The sequence below is a fragment of the Sus scrofa genome, chromosome 4 (genome assembly GCF_000003025.6).
Source record: "Sus scrofa isolate TJ Tabasco breed Duroc chromosome 4, Sscrofa11.1, whole genome shotgun sequence".
In the NCBI taxonomy this organism is placed as follows: domain Eukaryota; kingdom Metazoa; phylum Chordata; class Mammalia; order Artiodactyla; family Suidae; genus Sus; species Sus scrofa.
Window position 1 is genome coordinate 89033068 of NC_010446.5, and position 18526 is coordinate 89051593.

At 62.0% G+C, this 18526-nt stretch overlaps 10 non-coding genes across 10 annotated transcripts; 6 read left to right on the forward strand and 4 right to left on the reverse strand.

The window, feature by feature from the left end:
- On the reverse strand, window positions 1218-1288 carry TRNAG-GCC. Its single transcript has one exon. It is a non-coding gene; the product is annotated as a tRNA-Gly (tRNA).
- Window positions 2979-3061, reverse strand: TRNAL-CAG. The gene has a single exon. It is a non-coding gene; the product is annotated as a tRNA-Leu (tRNA).
- TRNAD-GUC lies at window positions 3632-3703 on the forward strand. The gene has a single exon. It is a non-coding gene; the product is annotated as a tRNA-Asp (tRNA).
- Window positions 4269-4340, forward strand: TRNAG-UCC. The gene has a single exon. It is a non-coding gene; the product is annotated as a tRNA-Gly (tRNA).
- TRNAE-CUC lies at window positions 4669-4740 on the forward strand. Its single transcript has one exon. It is a non-coding gene; the product is annotated as a tRNA-Glu (tRNA).
- On the reverse strand, window positions 13222-13292 carry TRNAG-GCC. The gene has a single exon. It is a non-coding gene; the product is annotated as a tRNA-Gly (tRNA).
- TRNAL-CAG lies at window positions 14971-15053 on the reverse strand. The gene has a single exon. It is a non-coding gene; the product is annotated as a tRNA-Leu (tRNA).
- Window positions 15624-15695, forward strand: TRNAD-GUC. Its single transcript has one exon. It is a non-coding gene; the product is annotated as a tRNA-Asp (tRNA).
- On the forward strand, window positions 16261-16332 carry TRNAG-UCC. The gene has a single exon. It is a non-coding gene; the product is annotated as a tRNA-Gly (tRNA).
- TRNAE-CUC lies at window positions 16661-16732 on the forward strand. Its single transcript has one exon. It is a non-coding gene; the product is annotated as a tRNA-Glu (tRNA).

Consider the following 18526-nt stretch of genomic DNA (forward strand, 5'->3'; position numbering starts at 1 on the left):
CTGTACTCCAGCAATGACCCGAACTACTACGAAGAGAAAGAATGAGGGAAAAGAGAGAGAGAACGAAAGAAGGAAGGAACCAGAGGAAGAAGGCAGGAGGGAAGGAAAGAAAGAGCGGAAGAGTGGAATGGAGGTAGGAAGCATGGAGGGTGGAATGGAGGTAGGAAGCATGGAGGGGGGAAAAGGTAGGAAGAGAGGAAGAAGGAAGGAGTTCAAAGGAGAGCTAGGATATGATCCAGCAGGCGACCCCACCGCCCACCCCCGGCCTCAGGGTATATACCCAGAGGAGATGAAAACTCCTAAAGGGAACAGGTGGATGCACCCCAGTGTTCACAGGAGTGCTCTTTAAGAGAGCGTCATGACGTGGACGATTCCCAGGGACCCATCCACAGACGATTGGCTTAAGAGGGTGTGATACTATATATCATGTTATATTACATACATAACATCCATGCTATATACAGACACACGCATACTACTATGGAATACCCTTTAGCCATAAAAGAGAGAAGGACCTCGTGCCATCTGCAGCGACATGGATCGACCAAGAGGCTACTACCCACAGTGAACTACGTCAGCTGGAGAAGGACAAAGAATACATGTGGAATCTAAAAATTAATACAAATAACTCTCCGTGCAAAATGGAAACCGTCACCGGTGTAGAAAACAAACATATGGTTACCCAAGGGCAGAGTATGGGGGCGGGGGTGGGCAATTAGGAGTTGGGGCTAAGAGATCGGAAGGAAGAAAGAGCATGCCCAAAGTCGATAAGCAACAAGGATTTACTGTATAGCATGGGGGAGGGACTCGAGTCACACACAATGATCACCTATAATGGAGATCTCTCTCGCTCTCTCGCTCTCGCTCTCGCTCTCTCTTTGGATAGACAGACAGACACACAGACAGACAGAGAGTCAGCCAGCCAGCCAGCCAGCCAGCCGGATGGGTATGAGTCACTCTGGCGAACACCTGAAGCGAACGGGGTATGGCAAAGCCAGTACGCTTTTCTTAAAATTAAACAGCAAAGAGAGAGGCCAATGGGACAAATGCGAGGGTGGGGTCCTTGACAAGGTGGGATTTGCTTGCAAGAGCAGGGGGTGTGTCGAGGGTGGAGGCGGAGGTGGGGCGGTGGGCTGCTGGTGAGGAAGCAAGAGCTGTGGTGGGACCGGGAGGTGCCGGGAGAGCGAGGGCTCTGCTCCAAAAGAGGACCGAGCTGTTGCATGGGCCGGGAATCGAACCCGGGCCTCCCGCGTGGCAGGCGAGAATTCTACCACTGAACCACCCATGCACCGGTGGCCGCTGCCGCCCGACGTTGCCCCAGCGGGGCTGGCCACCAACCGCCGGGCAGCGGTTCCTGCTCGCCCGCGGGCTCCTGCTCCCTTTGAGCCGAAGGCGGACGCCTGTGGCCTGCAAGAGGGGCTCCGGGCCCCGCGGAGGGCCCCAGGGCGCGGCGCTGTCCGGAGGCCTGGAGGCAGGGACGGAGGGTCGGAGGGTCGGAGGGTCGGAGGGTCGGAGGGTCGGCGGGGCGGAGGGTCGGCGGGGCGGAGGCCCACCCGGCCCATTTTGCGCCTTCTCTGCCGTCCAGGGCCGCCGCAAGAGCGTCGGCATCGCCAGAAGCAGCCACGAGCCGAAGCAGGCTGGCGCGCGCCCGAATCCCAGCCAGGGCAGGCGATGCGCGCCCGCTGCGGCTGAGCGCCTATGTTCCCCTCAGCCACCGCTGCCCCCCACCCCCACCCCGCCCCCCGCCCCCGACGCCGAGTCCCTCCGGCGGCCGGCTTTCTGGCTGGTGTGGAGCGGGCGGGCGGGCATCGGAGCTCGGGCTGTGCGGGGACGGCGAGCGTGAGAGATGGACCTGCCGGGTCTGCCAAGGGTGTCGGAGCCTCGCTCCGAAGAAGCGCTCGGGCCGGCCAGCGCTCTGCGGAGGGGTCCGGCTCGGGTGCGTTGGTCGTGAGGCGCAGGCACTCGGACTGCGGGCGGGGAGGGGCGGGGGGGATGGCGGACAGTCGGGTGAGGGAGGGCGCCGGGGGGTGGTTGGGTCCGGCCGGGGCAGCGGCTTCCCGCGCGTGAACGTGCGCTGTGGCGCGCAGGTGGGTGGCGGGCGGCGGCCGGGGGCCCGACGTCTGCGGGTGGGTGCCGGGCATCCCAGGGCCGTGGCAGGGACTCACGCGCCAGGCCTGCGTCCAGGGAGGGCCCCGTACCGGCGGGCGAGCAGGAAGGCTGGGCTGCACGTGTCCCCGGAGGCAGGCCGCGGTGGCCAGTGGGCGGGGAAGGCCCCGAGGCGAGAAAGCGCCGCGCGCGGGCACGCACCCCACGCAGACCCGCCACCTCAGTGTGGGTGTGGAGGGCAGGGAATGTGCAGGCGGGCGGGCCGGCCGGCTTGGCGGCAAGGACGGGATGTTGGACGGGAGCGAGAGCGGCTGGCGGCAGAAGCGGAGGAAAGGCTGGGAGGGCGAGCCGCGGGCAGCAGTCCGCGGGCAGCAGTGCGAGGGCGAAGCGTGGAGGGCTTTCCCCACGCGGCCGGTCTGCGTGGGGCGGTGGGGGCGGGGTGGGGCGGAGCGGCGGGCCGGCCGGAGCCGGGGCCGGAGCCGGAGCCCGAGCCGGAGCCGGAGTGAGGAAGGAAAAACAGCCATCGCAAGCAGGTGAGGAAAGATGGGCTGCGAAGGGCCGAAGCTTGCTGGTGTAGGTGCAGGTAGGACGCGGGCGGCGGGGGCGTGTGGGTGTGTGTGGGAGCTGTGCGTCCGGGGAGGGCGCGTGTCCGCAGCAAAGCCAGTGGCCGGGGCGTTCCTCCTGGGCCATTTCTGTCGGGCCCGCGGGCTGTGGAGGGAGAGGCTTGGGTGTCGGGGGCCGGAGTTTGCAGAGGCCAAGCAAGAGTGCCAGGCGGGAAGGGACTGCAAGGCGGCAAGGGGCTGTGGCTCTACGCGGGGTGGGGTCCCGGGGAGGGGTGGGGACGTGGTTGGGCGGGGGGCAAAAGGCTGGCTTGTCAGGAGTGGGATTCGAACCCACGCCTCCAGGGGAGACTGCGACCTGAACGCAGCGCCTTAGACCGCTCGGCCATCCTGACGGCGGGCCGGAGCGCGTCGCCGCTCGGCTGGCTGCGACCCGACGCGCCGCCAAGTGCGGCGCCCTTGGGCGGACGCGGTGCTCCGCGCCGGGCGGGCGTCTGGGTGAGCGGGGGCCGGGCGCACGCCGGCCGTCGTGGAGCAAAGCTTTCGCCGCCGCGGTCGCCCTGTCGCGCAGCCCTGGCCCCGCACCCAGCCGGCCTCTGGCGGCGGCCCCCGCCCGCGCCTCTGCCCTCGCCCGGGCCGTGACGTGGCGAGGCGCGCGCCCGCCGCCACCTCGCAGCCCGGCTTGCCCTCTCGGGCCCACGGTGGGGGCACCAGGCAGCGCTCACCGGGAGTTTGCAGCGCCAGGTAGGGGCGGGGGTGGGGTGAGGGTGGGGCCGCGGGCCGCGGTCCGGGTCGCGGTCTGCTTCTTTGGAGGACGCGGGGTGCTTTGGCGTCGGGGCGGGGCGCGGGCACGTGCTGGCGGCCCCATGGTGGGCCGCGGGCCGAGGGCCGCGGGCAGGGGTAGGCGTCGGCAGGCAGCCGGAGAGGGGCCGGGTGGCCGGGCGGTGGCCGGGCGGTGGCCGCCGTCCTCGTTAGTATAGTGGTGAGTATCCCCGCCTGTCACGCGGGAGACCGGGGTTCGATTCCCCGACGGGGAGGCAACACGCCCTTTTTGGTGGCTGGCGCCGCTCGCTGGCCAGCCGCCTGGCCCCAAGGGCCCTTCGTCTCCTCATCCCCGCCTCCAGGCAGGCGCAGGGCGCCTGGGCGTGCCCGACCTGCCACCCTCGACCCCTTCCAGCCCTTGCCGTCCACCCCTCGCCCCGGCCGAGCGAGGGCCTCCTCTCGCCCCGGCCAGCGCCCGGCGACCTTGCGGCCCGCCCAAAGTGCCTGCCGCACCGGAGGCCCCTTGCGACGCCACGCTCGGCTGCCCGGCTGCCCAGCTGCCCGGCAGGCGGGCCCGGTGGGAAGCCGACGAGTCCCTTTCCCTGTGGGTTCGGGACGCTGGTGGCCTGGAGCTGGGAGCTGAGGCGCGCGGCGTGGAGCCCAGGGCCTCGGGGCGGCAGGGGAGCGAGGACGCCCCCGAGCGGCGGTGGGGCCGGTGGACGAGGGCCACGGCCTGGGGCTGGCGCCGGTGGGCGGCCGCTGGTGGCCAGGGCGTCGGGGCGCCGGGAATGCGCTTGGGCGAGCCCGGGCACGGCGTCCGGGCCCGACCCGGGCTGTGCAGCGTTGGTGGTATAGTGGTGAGCATAGCTGCCTTCCAAGCAGTTGACCCGGGTTCGATTCCCGGCCAACGCAGCGGGCCGTCTTTTGTTTTGTTTAGTCTGGGGGATTTTTGCCGAGCTCCGCGGGGCTCCGGCCCGGCCCCTGTGTGGGAGAGCTGGGAAGAGGGCGCACGGTGCTCGCCCCCAGGCCCGTGGCTTTTGGCGTGTGTGCGTGTGCGAGACGGAGGCGAGCGCGCGGCGTCTCTCCTAGCGAGCAGGGAGAGCGCTAGGCCACCGTGGATCGCCAGGTGCGGCGGGCGGCCCGACCTGGCAAGGCCGGGCCTTGGCAGCAAGGCGGCGCCAAGCGGGTGGCAGGGAGGTGCTGGGTCCAGCAGGGCCAGGCCAGGCGCCGAGCCCGACGCTCCCTGGTGGTCTAGTGGTTAGGATTCGGCGCTCTCACCGCCGCGGCCCGGGTTCGATTCCCGGTCAGGGAAGCCTTTCTTCTTCCACTCCGCCGGCCAACTTGCCGCAAAGCGCGCTGCCTCCACAAGCGCCCCTTTTAGCCCACGCGCGTCCCCCTCGCCGGGCAGCCACCCGGCCCCGTCCACCTCCAGCCCAAGCCGCGCCAGGCACCCTCCACCCACCCGGCCAAGCCTTTTGGCCTCCAGACGTTCGTCCACTCGAGGCCCACTCGACGCCTCGGGCGTCCGTCCTCCTCCGCCGCTGGAAGCTTGCCTCAGCCCCCAACACCAGCGGCCCGGGCAGCCCCTCTGCCCACCACCGGCCGCCCACGGGCGGGCAGCTTCCACCGTGCCTGGACTCGTTGGCAGCACTGCGCGGGTCCCGACCGCCCCCGCCGCCGCGTGCGCCGCCGCGAGGCCCCTCTTCCTTCCCTCGTGAGCTGCGGGTGCGGGTGTCGCTGGGAGCGCTGGTCCTGATGGGGCTTGGTGCTGGTGCTCGTTCGGATGCCTGTGCTGAGCGGCTGCTGCTCCTGCGATGGCGGCTGCTCCCTTTGCCCTCGCTGCTGCCACCACCACCGCCGCGGCCGCCGCGGCCGCCGCCGCCGCCGCCGCCGCCGCCCCGGCGGCAGAGGCTGCTGGCGTGGAAGTGGTGCTGCCGGTGTTGCTGGCTTGTGGAGCTGGTGCTGGCGCTGCTGTCTCTGTTAGAGGTGGTGGTGCTGGTCCTTACTGGTGCCGGTGGTGGTGCCGGTGGGTGGTGGCGGCAGAGGTGGTTGCGCTGGCGCAAGGCGCTAGTGAGGCGTTCACGCTGGCAAGTCAGCCAAGGGGAGGGACACACAGTTTCTTATCTGGCCCCCCTTGCCAGCAACCTGCTGCAGCCTGTTTAGGTCTTGGGCGGGCTTCGCCTTCCGTGGACTGCTCATTTGGTCTCAAGCTCCTGGTGGTCTTGGGCAGGGTAGGGGAGCTAGAGCCAGACAAACCATGCCGGGTGGTGGAGATGGGACCATGAGTGTGGACACTCATGCGTGCCTGGAGATACACACACACACACACACACACACACACACACACACACACACACACGGTAGTGGAGGTAAGAGAGCGGGCTGATTCGGGAGGCCAGTCAGGAATCCTTAGCCCAGTAGGCGGGAGCAGGTGGAAGCAGACGCCTGAAAGGGTGGACTACCAGCCCCAGCCAACACTGTAGTCTAATTACATTACCATGCTCTCAGTCCTATCACAGAGAGGCAAGAATGTTACCTTGAGAATACCTCCCTCCCTCCCACAACACACACACACACACACACACACACACACACACACACACACACACACACACCCCTCTCCCCTAGACATGACGTCTAACATGACCCCATTCTTGCCCAGCCACCTAGCTACCCAGAGTCCATTCCACCTCTCTCTGCAACCTATCTTCGTGGTCCCCCTTGGATACTCCCCCAAGGTAAATGGCAGACACCAGTCTGCTTTCAGCCTCTGTCAGTGGAGGTTTTCATGCCCGTTGGCATGTTTCTGCCTTAGGAGGCAAAGTGGACTGCCGGTGAATGGCACCAACCTGAGGCGGCGGTGGCGGCGGCGGCGGCAGAGATGGCACGGTGGCGGCAGAGGTGGCACGGTGGCGGCGGTACACGAGATGGGTTTTGACAAAGCGGGACCCCCCATGGAAAGGAGCCCCTGTGGGCAGAGGGGTGCTTCCCATCACCACAGGAGGTTACCTCAAGCCCTTCGCCGGTGCGTTGGGAGTGAGCGTGGGTGGGTGACAGGGCAGGACGAAGGTGTCTGTGGCCGTGGTTGGTGGCCGCCCCGTGCAAGTTTGGGAACAGAGTAAAACGACCCCGTAGAGTGGGGGTGGGCGTGAAGCGCCTGCTGGAAGGTGGGAGGAAAAGTTCGACCGCGACCGCGGTGTCCCGGCGGAGCTTGGGCGGGGCAGCAACGGGAGGTGTGGGTCTTGCGGGGACCTGGCCGCGAGGGCCGCCGGGTCACTCAGGCAGGGGCTCTGCAGAAGCCTGGGTGAAGCGGCGGTGGTGGCCCTTGCCCCGCCCTGCGCGGGATCTGGGTTAGGGCTGGGCATGGTGTAGGAGTGGGTCTGAGGGCCACGAGGGCGGCCAGGACCAGCGCCAGTGCGTCTTCCGGGCAGGATGTGTGAGACAGGGGCCCGGGGTACAGGGGAATCATGGCAGGTGGAGGAGCCCGTGCCCAGAGGCTGGGCGGAAGGGAGAGTGGCAAGCAGCGGGTGTGAGTGGGCTGTGGTGCCAGGGAGGTGGCGGGAGAAGACCCCCGTGGAGCGGCAGGAGAGCGGGCCAGACTGCTGTGTTGTGCGGCAACGTGCTCAGGCTAAACGGGAGTGAGGCTGTGGGGAGGGGAGAGGTAGGAAGCAGGGCAGGGCAGGGCAGAAACAGAGTTGGAGACAGGGGCTAGGCACCCTGCACATGAGGTGGGCGATCCCACTGCCCCAGAGACATATATAACCTCTCTCATCAGCAGCAACCACCATCACTTCTCATCTGGCTGTGTGTGGGTGCGTGCGCACACACGCACGCGCGTGTGTGTGTGTGTGTGTGTGTGCGTGCGTGCGTGCGCGCGAGCTTGTGGAGCCGTGGGACTGGTGGTGAGATTTGAAGAGTGCAAAGGAGAGCTCCCATAGGAACCAGCACTTGCACTCGTGAATATAGAGCCCAAAAGGATGAACCCTCTAATTCGAAAAGCTATATCCCCTCCCTCCCATGTTCATATAGCCGCGTTGCCTGCCACAGTGAAAACATTCACAAAAACCCAAGCGCCCAACAATAGACAGTTGGCTGAAGAAGACAGAACGTGGAGTTCCCATTGTGGCTCAGCGGTTAAGGAACCTGACCGGTATCCTGAGGACACAGGTTTGATCCCCTGGCCTCGCTCAACAGGTCAAGGATCCGGTGTTGCCATGAGGTATGGCGTCGGTCGAAGACGTGGCTCGGACCCAGCGTGGCCGTGGCCGTGGCCATGGCCGTGGCCGTGGTGTAGGCCGGCAGCTACAGTTCCGATTCGACCCCTAGCCCGGGCGTCTCCTTGTGCCAAGGGTACAGCCCTAAAAGTCCCCAAAGAAAAGAGGAAGAAGAGGAGGAAGAAGAAGAAGATGAGGAAGAGGAAGAGGAAGAAGAGGAGGAAGAAGAAGAAGACGAAGATGAAGACGAAGACGAAGACGAAGAAGACGAAGAAGAAGATGATGATGATGATGAGATAAAATAGATCTGCACTATGGAATCGTACTCTGCCGTGGAAAAGAATGGAGGAGTTCGTGTCATGGCTCCGTGGGATAAGGACCCGATGTTGTCTCTGTGAGGATGCGGGTTTGATCCCTGGCCTCGCTCAGTGGGTCAAGAACCGTGGCGTTGCCGCAAACTGTACAACAGGTCCCAGAGGCAGCTCGTGTCTGGCATTGCCCTGGCTGTGGTGTAGGTTGGAGCTGCAGCTTCAGTTCGAGCCCTGGCCCTACATAGGGGCTGATTGAAAAAAATAGAAAACAAAGAAAGAAAGGGAAGAAGGAAGAACGAAAAATGGAGAGAAGGAAGGAAGAAAGGCAGGAAGGAAAAAAGGAAGAGTGGAGAATGGAAGGGAGGGAGGGAGGGAGGGAACGGGAAGGAAGGAAGGAAGGAAGATGGAAAGGAAGAAAGAGAAGGAAGGCAAGAGAGAGTGGGATGGAGGGAGGAAGAATGGTGGGGCAGGGGGAATGGCAGGAAGGAAAGAGGCAGGAGGGAAGAAAGCAAGGAACGCAGTCAAAGGACCTCCGTCATGGGATCCAGAAAGGCCCGCTCCCAGGTATATATCGAGAAAAGTTGACAACTCTCATGTGAGAAGATCAGCTGTTCCCCAGTGTTCAGAGGAGCACTATTTACATGAGCCATGGTGTGGACAAATGCCAAGTACCCATCCACAGACAACTGGCTTCAGAAGTCGTGCTGTGTGTATATGTGTGTGTGTGTGTATATACACACACACACACATACACATATACATACATATATATATATATATATGTATATATATATATATGTATATGTCCTGTGGCGTGTTACTCAGCCGTAAAAAAAAAAGAACAAAGTATACAACAGTAGGGAGGCACGTCAGAAAACTCAGTATAGAACTACCACATGACCCAGCGATCCCACTCCTGGGCATCTATCCAGGCAAAGCGTTCATTGAAAACGATACGTGCACGCCCTGTGTTCCTTGCAGCACCGTTCGCAACAGCCGAGACTCGGAAACAAGCTCAATGTCCAACGCCAGATGAATGGAGTAAGAAGATGTGGTACCAGCAATTCGACAAACAAAAGAAATAAAAGGCATCCATATAGGAAGAGAAGAGATAAAACTGCCACTGTATATGCAGATGACATGATACTATACATAGAAAACCCTAAGGACTCAACCCAAAAACTACTTGAACTGATTAATAAATTCAGCAAAGTAGCAGGATATAAGATTAACATTCGGAAGTCAGTTGCATTTCTGTATACCAGCAATGAAATATTAGAAAAGGAATACAAAAATACGATACCTTTTAAAATTGCACCCCACAAAATCAAATACCTCGGAATACACCTGACCAAGGAGGTAAAGGACCTATGTGCCGAGAACTATAAAACTTTAATCAAAGAAATCAAAGAAGATGTAAAGAAATGGAAAGATATTCCATGTTCCTGGATTGGGAAAATCAATATTGTAAAAATGGCCATACTACCCAAAGCAATCTACAGATTCAATGCAATCCCTATCAAATTACCCAGGACATTTTTCACAGAACTAGAACAAACAATCCAAACATTTATATGGAACCACAAAAGACCCAGAATCGCCAAAGCAATCCTGAGAAACAAAAACCAAGCAGGAGGCATAACTCTCCCAGACTTCAAGAAATACTACAAAGCCACAGTCATCAAAACAGTGTGGTACTGGTATCAAAACAGACAGACAGACCAATGGAAGAGAATAGAGAATCCGGAAATAAACCCTGACACCTATGGTCAATTAATCTTTGACAAGGGAGGCAAGAACATAAAATGGGAAAAAGAAAGTCTATTCAGCAAGCATTGCTGGGAAACCTGGACAGCTGCATGCAAAGCAATGAAACTAGAACACACCCTCACACCATGCACACAAATAAACTCCAAATGGCTGAAAGACTTAAGTATACGACAGGACACCATCAAACTCCTAGAAGAAAACACAGGCAAAACACTCTCTGACATCAACGTCATGAATATTTTCTCAGGTCAGTCTCCCAAAACAATAGAAATTAGAGCAAAAATAAACCCATGGGACCTCATCAAACTGAAAAGCTTTTGCACAGCAAAGGAAACCAAAAAGAAAACAAGAAGACAACTTACAGAATGGGAGAAAATAGGTTCAAATGATGCAACCGACAAGGGCTTAATCTCTAGAATATAAAAGCAACTTATACAACCCAACAGCAAAAAAACCAATCAGTCAATGGAAAAATGGGCAAAAGACCTGAATAGACATTTCTCCAAAGAAGTTATACAGATGGCCAACAAACACATGAAAAAATGCTCAACATCGCTGATTATAAGAGAAATGCAAATCAAAACTACCATGAGATACCACCTCACACCAGTCAGAATGGCCATCATTAATAAATCCACAAATAACAAGTGCTGGAGGGGCTGTGGAGAAAAGGGAACCCTCCTGCACTGCTGGTGGGAATGTAAACTGGTACAGCCACTATGGAGAACAGTTTGGAGATACCTTAGAAATCTATACATAGAACTTCCATATGACCCCGCAATCCCACTCTTGGGCATCTATCCGGACAAAACTCTACTTAAAAGAGACACGGGCACCCGCATGTTCATTGCAGCACTATTCACAATAGCCAGGACGTGGAAACAACCCAAATGTCCATCGACCGATGATTGGATTCGGAAGAGGTGGTATATATACACAATGGAATACTACTCAGCCATAAAAAAGAATGACATAATGCCATTTGCAGCAGCATGGATGGAACTAGAGACTCTCATACTGGGTGAAATGAGCCAGAAAGACAAAGACAAATACCATATGATATCACTTATAACTGGAATCTAAGATCCAGCACAAATGAACATCTCCTCAGAAAAGAAAATCATGGACTTGGAGAAGAGACTTGTGGCTGCCTGATGGGAGGGGGAGGGAGTGGGAGGGATCGGGAGCTTGGGCTTATCAGACACAACTTAGAATAGATTTACAAGGAGATCCTGCTGAATAGCATTGAGAACTTTGTCTAGATACTCGTGTTGCAACAGAAGAAAGGGTGGGGGGGAAATGTAATTGTAATGTATACATGTGAGGATAACCTGACCCCCTTGCTGTACAGTGGGAAAATAAAAAAAAATATGAAAAAAAAAAGAAGATGTGGTACATGTGCACAATGGAATACGACTCAGCCACAGAGGAGAACAACATAATGCCATTTGCAGCAACATGGACGGAACTTGAGACTCTCAGGCGAAGTGAAGGAAGTCAGAGGGAGAAAGACAAATACCACATGATACGGTATGTGTCTCGTATCTGGAACCTAAGAGACGGCACAGATGAACCTGTCCACAGAGAAGAAACAAACGCGAGGACGTGGAGAAGAGGCTTGTGGTTGCCAGGAGGGAGGGGGAGGCACTGGCCGTTGGAGGTCAGTAGATGCAGGCGACTGCATTTGGAACGGAGAAGCAATGAGATTCTGCTGTATAGCACGGGAAACTCTATCTGATCACTTGCGATGGAACACGATGGAGGCTCAACGTGGGGAAGAAAAAAGAATGCAGATGGATGTGTGGCTGGGTCACTTTGCTGGGCAGCGGAAACTGACAGAACATTGGGAGTCAACTGTAAGGAAAAAAAGGTTTAAAAAAGAATGAAGTAGTGCCCTTTGCAGCGACGCGGGTGGACCTAGGGGTATTAACACTTACTGGAGTAAGTCAGATGGAGAAGCACTGATACATGTGGAATCTAAAGAAATAACACAAAGAACTCTATGGGCAAAACAGAAACAGACTCGTAGATGTAGAAAACAATCTTACGGTTACCCAGGGGAAAGGGCAGGGTGGGGGGACAAATTAGGAGTTTGGGAGAACAGACGCAAACGGCTATGTATAAAAGAGATAAGCAACACGTGTTTACTGAGTGGCACAGGGAACATCATCCAATATCCTGCAATGACCTATACCGGAAAATCACCCGAAGAGAACGCTGTACCCATTAAACCAAATCACCGCGGCCGTACCCCTGACACAAACACAATACGGTACATCAGCTGTACTCCAGCAATGACCCGAACTACTACGAAGAGAAAGAATGAGGGAAAAGAGAGAGAGAACGAAAGAAGGAAGGAACCAGAGGAAGAAGGCAGGAGGGAAGGAAAGAAAGAGCGGAAGAGTGGAATGGAGGTAGGAAGCATGGAGGGTGGAATGGAGGTAGGAAGCATGGAGGGGGGAAAAGGTAGGAAGAGAGGAAGAAGGAAGGAGTTCAAAGGAGAGCTAGGATATGATCCAGCAGGCGACCCCACCGCCCACCCCCGGCCTCAGGGTATATACCCAGAAGAGATGAAAACTCCTAAAGGGAACAGGTGGATGCACCCCAGTGTTCACAGGAGTGCTCTTTAAGAGAGCGTCATGACGTGGACGATTCCCAGGGACCCATCCACAGACGATTGGCTTAAGAGGGTGTGATACTATATATCATGTTATATTACATACATAACATCCATGCTATATACAGACACACGCATACTACTATGGAATACCCTTTAGCCATAAAAGAGAGAAGGACCTCGTGCCATCTGCAGCGACATGGATCGACCAAGAGGCTACTACCCACAGTGAACTACGTCAGCTGGAGAAGGACAAAGAATACATGTGGAATCTAAAAATTAATACAAATAACTCTCCGTGCAAAATGGAAACCGTCACCGGTGTAGAAAACAAACATATGGTTACCCAAGGGCAGAGTATGGGGGCGGGGGTGGGCAATTAGGAGTTGGGGCTAAGAGATCGGAAGGAAGAAAGAGCATGCCCAAAGTCGATAAGCAACAAGGATTTACTGTATAGCATGGGGGAGGGACTCGAGTCACACACAATGATCACCTATAATGGAGATCTCTCTCGCTCTCTCGCTCTCGCTCTCGCTCTCTCTTTGGATAGACAGACAGACACACAGACAGACAGAGAGTCAGCCAGCCAGCCAGCCAGCCAGCCGGATGGGTATGAGTCACTCTGGCGAACACCTGAAGCGAACGGGGTATGGCAAAGCCAGTACGCTTTTCTTAAAATTAAACAGCAAAGAGAGAGGCCAATGGGACAAATGCGAGGGCGGGGTCCTTGACAAGGTGGGATTTGCTTGCAAGAGCAGGGGGTGTGTCGAGGGTGGAGGCGGAGGTGGGGCGGTGGGCTGCTGGTGAGGAAGCAAGAGCTGTGGTGGGACCGGGAGGTGCCGGGAGAGCGAGGGCTCTGCTCCAAAAGAGGACCGAGCTGTTGCATGGGCCGGGAATCGAACCCGGGCCTCCCGCGTGGCAGGCGAGAATTCTACCACTGAACCACCCATGCACCGGTGGCCGCTGCCGCCCGACGTTGCCCCAGCGGGGCTGGCCACCAACCGCCGGGCAGCGGTTCCTGCTCGCCCGCGGGCTCCTGCTCCCTTTGAGCCGAAGGCGGACGCCTGTGGCCTGCAAGAGGGGCTCCGGGCCCCGCGGAGGGCCCCAGGGCGCGGCGCTGTCCGGAGGCCTGGAGGCAGGGACGGAGGGTCGGAGGGTCGGAGGGTCGGAGGGTCGGAGGGTCGGCGGGGCGGAGGGTCGGCGGGGCGGAGGCCCACCCGGCCCATTTTGCGCCTTCTCTGCCGTCCAGGGCCGCCGCAAGAGCGTCGGCATCGCCAGAAGCAGCCACGAGCCGAAGCAGGCTGGCGCGCGCCCGAATCCCAGCCAGGGCAGGCGATGCGCGCCCGCTGCGGCTGAGCGCCTATGTTCCCCTCAGCCACCGCTGCCCCCCACCCCCACCCCGCCCCCCGCCCCCGACGCCGAGTCCCTCCGGCGGCCGGCTTTCTGGCTGGTGTGGAGCGGGCGGGCGGGCATCGGAGCTCGGGCTGTGCGGGGACGGCGAGCGTGAGAGATGGACCTGCCGGGTCTGCCAAGGGTGTCGGAGCCTCGCTCCGAAGAAGCGCTCGGGCCGGCCAGCGCTCTGCGGAGGGGTCCGGCTCGGGTGCGTTGGTCGTGAGGCGCAGGCACTCGGACTGCGGGCGGGGAGGGGCGGGGGGGATGGCGGACAGTCGGGTGAGGGAGGGCGCCGGGGGGTGGTTGGGTCCGGCCGGGGCAGCGGCTTCCCGCGCGTGAACGTGCGCTGTGGCGCGCAGGTGGGTGGCGGGCGGCGGCCGGGGGCCCGACGTCTGCGGGTGGGTGCCGGGCATCCCAGGGCCGTGGCAGGGACTCACGCGCCAGGCCTGCGTCCAGGGAGGGCCCCGTACCGGCGGGCGAGCAGGAAGGCTGGGCTGCACGTGTCCCCGGAGGCAGGCCGCGGTGGCCAGTGGGCGGGGAAGGCCCCGAGGCGAGAAAGCGCCGCGCGCGGGCACGCACCCCACGCAGACCCGCCACCTCAGTGTGGGTGTGGAGGGCAGGGAATGTGCAGGCGGGCGGGCCGGCCGGCTTGGCGGCAAGGACGGGATGTTGGACGGGAGCGAGAGCGGCTGGCGGCAGAAGCGGAGGAAAGGCTGGGAGGGCGAGCCGCGGGCAGCAGTCCGCGGGCAGCAGTGCGAGGGCGAAGCGTGGAGGGCTTTCCCCACGCGGCCGGTCTGCGTGGGGCGGTGGGGGCGGGGTGGGGCGGAGCGGCGGGCCGGCCGGAGCCGGGGCCGGAGCCGGAGCCGGAGTGAGGAAGGAAAAACAGCCATCGCAAGCAGGTGAGGAAAGATGGGCTGCGAAGGGCCGAAGCTTGCTGGTGTAGGTGCAGGTAGGACGCGGGCGGCGGGGGCGTGTGGGTGTGTGTGGGAGCTGTGCGTCCGGGGAGGGCGCGTGTCCGCAGCAAAGCCAGTGGCCGGGGCGTTCCTCCTGGGCCATTTCTGTCGGGCCCGCGGGCTGTGGAGGGAGAGGCTTGGGTGTCGGGGGCCGGAGTTTGCAGAGGCCAAGCAAGAGTGCCAGGCGGGAAGGGACTGCAAGGCGGCAAGGGGCTGTGGCTCTACGCGGGGTGGGGTCCCGGGGAGGGGTGGGGACGTGGTTGGGCGGGGGGCAAAAGGCTGGCTTGTCAGGAGTGGGATTCGAACCCACGCCTCCAGGGGAGACTGCGACCTGAACGCAGCGCCTTAGACCGCTCGGCCATCCTGACGGCGGGCCGGAGCGCGTCGCCGCTCGGCTGGCTGCGACCCGACGCGCCGCCAAGTGCGGCGCCCTTGGGCGGACGCGGTGCTCCGCGCCGGGCGGGCGTCTGGGTGAGCGGGGGCCGGGCGCACGCCGGCCGTCGTGGAGCAAAGCTTTCGCCGCCGCGGTCGCCCTGTCGCGCAGCCCTGGCCCCGCACCCAGCCGGCCTCTGGCGGCGGCCCCCGCCCGCGCCTCTGCCCTCGCCCGGGCCGTGACGTGGCGAGGCGCGCGCCCGCCGCCACCTCGCAGCCCGGCTTGCCCTCTCGGGCCCACGGTGGGGGCACCAGGCAGCGCTCACCGGGAGTTTGCAGCGCCAGGTAGGGGCGGGGGTGGGGTGAGGGTGGGGCCGCGGGCCGCGGTCCGGGTCGCGGTCTGCTTCTTTGGAGGACGCGGGGTGCTTTGGCGTCGGGGCGGGGCGCGGGCACGTGCTGGCGGCCCCATGGTGGGCCGCGGGCCGAGGGCCGCGGGCAGGGGTAGGCGTCGGCAGGCAGCCGGAGAGGGGCCGGGTGGCCGGGCGGTGGCCGGGCGGTGGCCGCCGTCCTCGTTAGTATAGTGGTGAGTATCCCCGCCTGTCACGCGGGAGACCGGGGTTCGATTCCCCGACGGGGAGGCAACACGCCCTTTTTGGTGGCTGGCGCCGCTCGCTGGCCAGCCGCCTGGCCCCAAGGGCCCTTCGTCTCCTCATCCCCGCCTCCAGGCAGGCGCAGGGCGCCTGGGCGTGCCCGACCTGCCACCCTCGACCCCTTCCAGCCCTTGCCGTCCACCCCTCGCCCCGGCCGAGCGAGGGCCTCCTCTCGCCCCGGCCAGCGCCCGGCGACCTTGCGGCCCGCCCAAAGTGCCTGCCGCACCGGAGGCCCCTTGCGACGCCACGCTCGGCTGCCCGGCTGCCCAGCTGCCCGGCAGGCGGGCCCGGTGGGAAGCCGACGAGTCCCTTTCCCTGTGGGTTCGGGACGCGGGTGGCCTGGAGCTGGGAGCTGAGGCGCGCGGCGTGGAGCCCAGGGCCTCGGGGCGGCAGGGGAGCGAGGACGCCCCCGAGCGGCGGTGGGGCCGGTGGACGAGGGCCACGGCCTGGGGCTGGCGCCGGTGGGCGGCCGCTGGTGGCCAGGGCGTCGGGGCGCCGGGAATGCGCTTGGGCGAGCCCGGGCACGGCGTCCGGGCCCGACCCGGGCTGTGCAGCGTTGGTGGTATAGTGGTGAGCATAGCTGCCTTCCAAGCAGTTGACCCGGGTTCGATTCCCGGCCAACGCAGCGGGCCGTCTTTTGTTTTGTTTAGTCTGGGGGATTTTTGCCGAGCTCCGCGGGGCTCCGGCCCGGCCCCTGTGTGGGAGAGCTGGGAAGAGGGCGCACGGTGCCCGCCCCCAGGCCCGTGGCTTTTGGCGTGTGTGCGTGTGCGAGACGGAGGCGAGCGCGCGGCGTCTCTCCTAGCGAGCAGGGAGAGCGCTAGGCCACCGTGGATCGCCAGGTGCGGCGGGCGGCCCGACCTGGCAAGGCCGGGCCTTGGCAGCAAGGCGGCGCCAAGCGGGTGGCAGGGAGGTGCTGGGTCCAGCAGGGCCAGGCCAGGCGCCGAGCCCGACGCTCCCTGGTGGTCTAGTGGTTAGGATTCGGCGCTCTCACCGCCGCGGCCCGGGTTCGATTCCCGGTCAGGGAAGCCTTTCTTCTTCCACTCCGCCGGCCAACTTGCCGCAAAGCGCGCTGCCTCCACAAGCGCCCCTTTTAGCCCACGCGCGTCCCCCTCGCCGGGCAGCCACCCGGCCCCGTCCACCTCCAGCCCAAGCCGCGCCAGGCACCCTCCACCCACCCGGCCAAGCCTTTTGGCCTCCAGACGTTCGTCCACTCGAGGCCCACTCGACGCCTCGGGCGTCCGTCCTCCTCCGCCGCTGGAAGCTTGCCTCAGCCCCCAACACCAGCGGCCCGGGCAGCCCCTCTGCCCACCACCGGCCGCCCACGGGCGGGCAGCTTCCACCGTGCCTGGACTCGTTGGCAGCACTGCGCGGGTCCCGACCGCCCCCGCCGCCGCGTGCGCCGCCGCGAGGCCCCTCTTCCTTCCCTCGTGAGCTGCGGGTGCGGGTGTCGCTGGGAGTGCTGGTCCTGATGGGGCTTGGTGCTGGTGCTCGTTCGGATGCCTGTGCTGAGCGCTGCTGCTCCTGCGATGGCGGCTGCTCCCTTTGCCCTCGCTGCTGCCACCACCACCGCCGCGGCCGCCGCGGCCGCCGCCGCCGCCGCCGCCCCGGCGGCAGAGGCTGCTGGCGTGGAAGTGGTGCTGCCGGTGTTGCTGGCTTGTGGAGCTGGTGCTGGCGCTGCTGTCTCTGTTAGAGGTGGTGGTGCTGGTCCTTACTGGTGCCGGTGGTGGTGCCGGTGGGTGGTGGCGGCAGAGGTGGTTGCGCTGGCGCAAGGCGCTAGTGAGGCGTTCACGCTGGCAAGTCAGCCAAGGGGAGGGACACACAGTTTCTTATCTGGCCCCCCTTGCCAGCAACCTGCTGCAGCCTGTTTAGGTCTTGGGCGGGCTTCGCCTTCCGTGGACTGCTCATTTGGTCTCAAGCTCCTGGTGGTCTTGGGCAGGGTAGGGGAGCTAGAGCCAGACAAACCATGCCGGGTGGTGGAGATGGGACCATGAGTGTGGACACTCATGCGTGCCTGGAGATACACACACACACACACACACACACACACACACGGTAGTGGAGGTAAGAGAGCGGGCTGATTCGGGAGGCCAGTCAGGAATCCTTAGCCCAGTAGGCGGGAGCAGGTGGAAGCAGACGCCTGAAAGGGTGGACTACCAGCCCCAGCCAACACTGTAGTCTAATTACATTACCATGCTCTCAGTCCTATCACAGAGAGGCAAGAATGTTACCTTGAGAATACCTCCCTCCCTCCCACAACACACACACACACACACACACACACACACACACACACACACACCCCTCTCCCCTAGACATGACGTCTAACATGACCCCATTCTTGCCCAGCCACCTAGCTACCCAGAGTCCATTCCACCTCTCTCTGCAACCTATCTTCGTGGTCCCCCTTGGATACTCCCCCAAGGTAAATGGCAGACACCAGTCTGCTTTCAGCCTCTGTCAGTGGAGGTTTTCATGCCCGTTGGCATGTTTCTGCCTTAGGAGGCAAAGTGGACTGCCGGTGAATGGCACCAACCTGAGGCGGCGGTGGCGGCGGCGGCGGCAGAGATGGCACGGTGGCGGCAGAGGTGGCACGGTGGCGGCGGTACACGAGATGGGTTTTGACAAAGCGGGACCCCCCATGGAAAGGAGCCCCTGTGGGCAGAGGGGTGCTTCCCATCACCACAGGAGGTTACCTCAAGCCCTTCGCCGGTGCGTTGGGAGTGAGCGTGGGTGGGTGACAGGGCAGGACGAAGGTGTCTGTGGCCGTGGTTGGTGGCCGCCCCGTGCAAGTTTGGGAACAGAGTAAAACGACCCCGTAG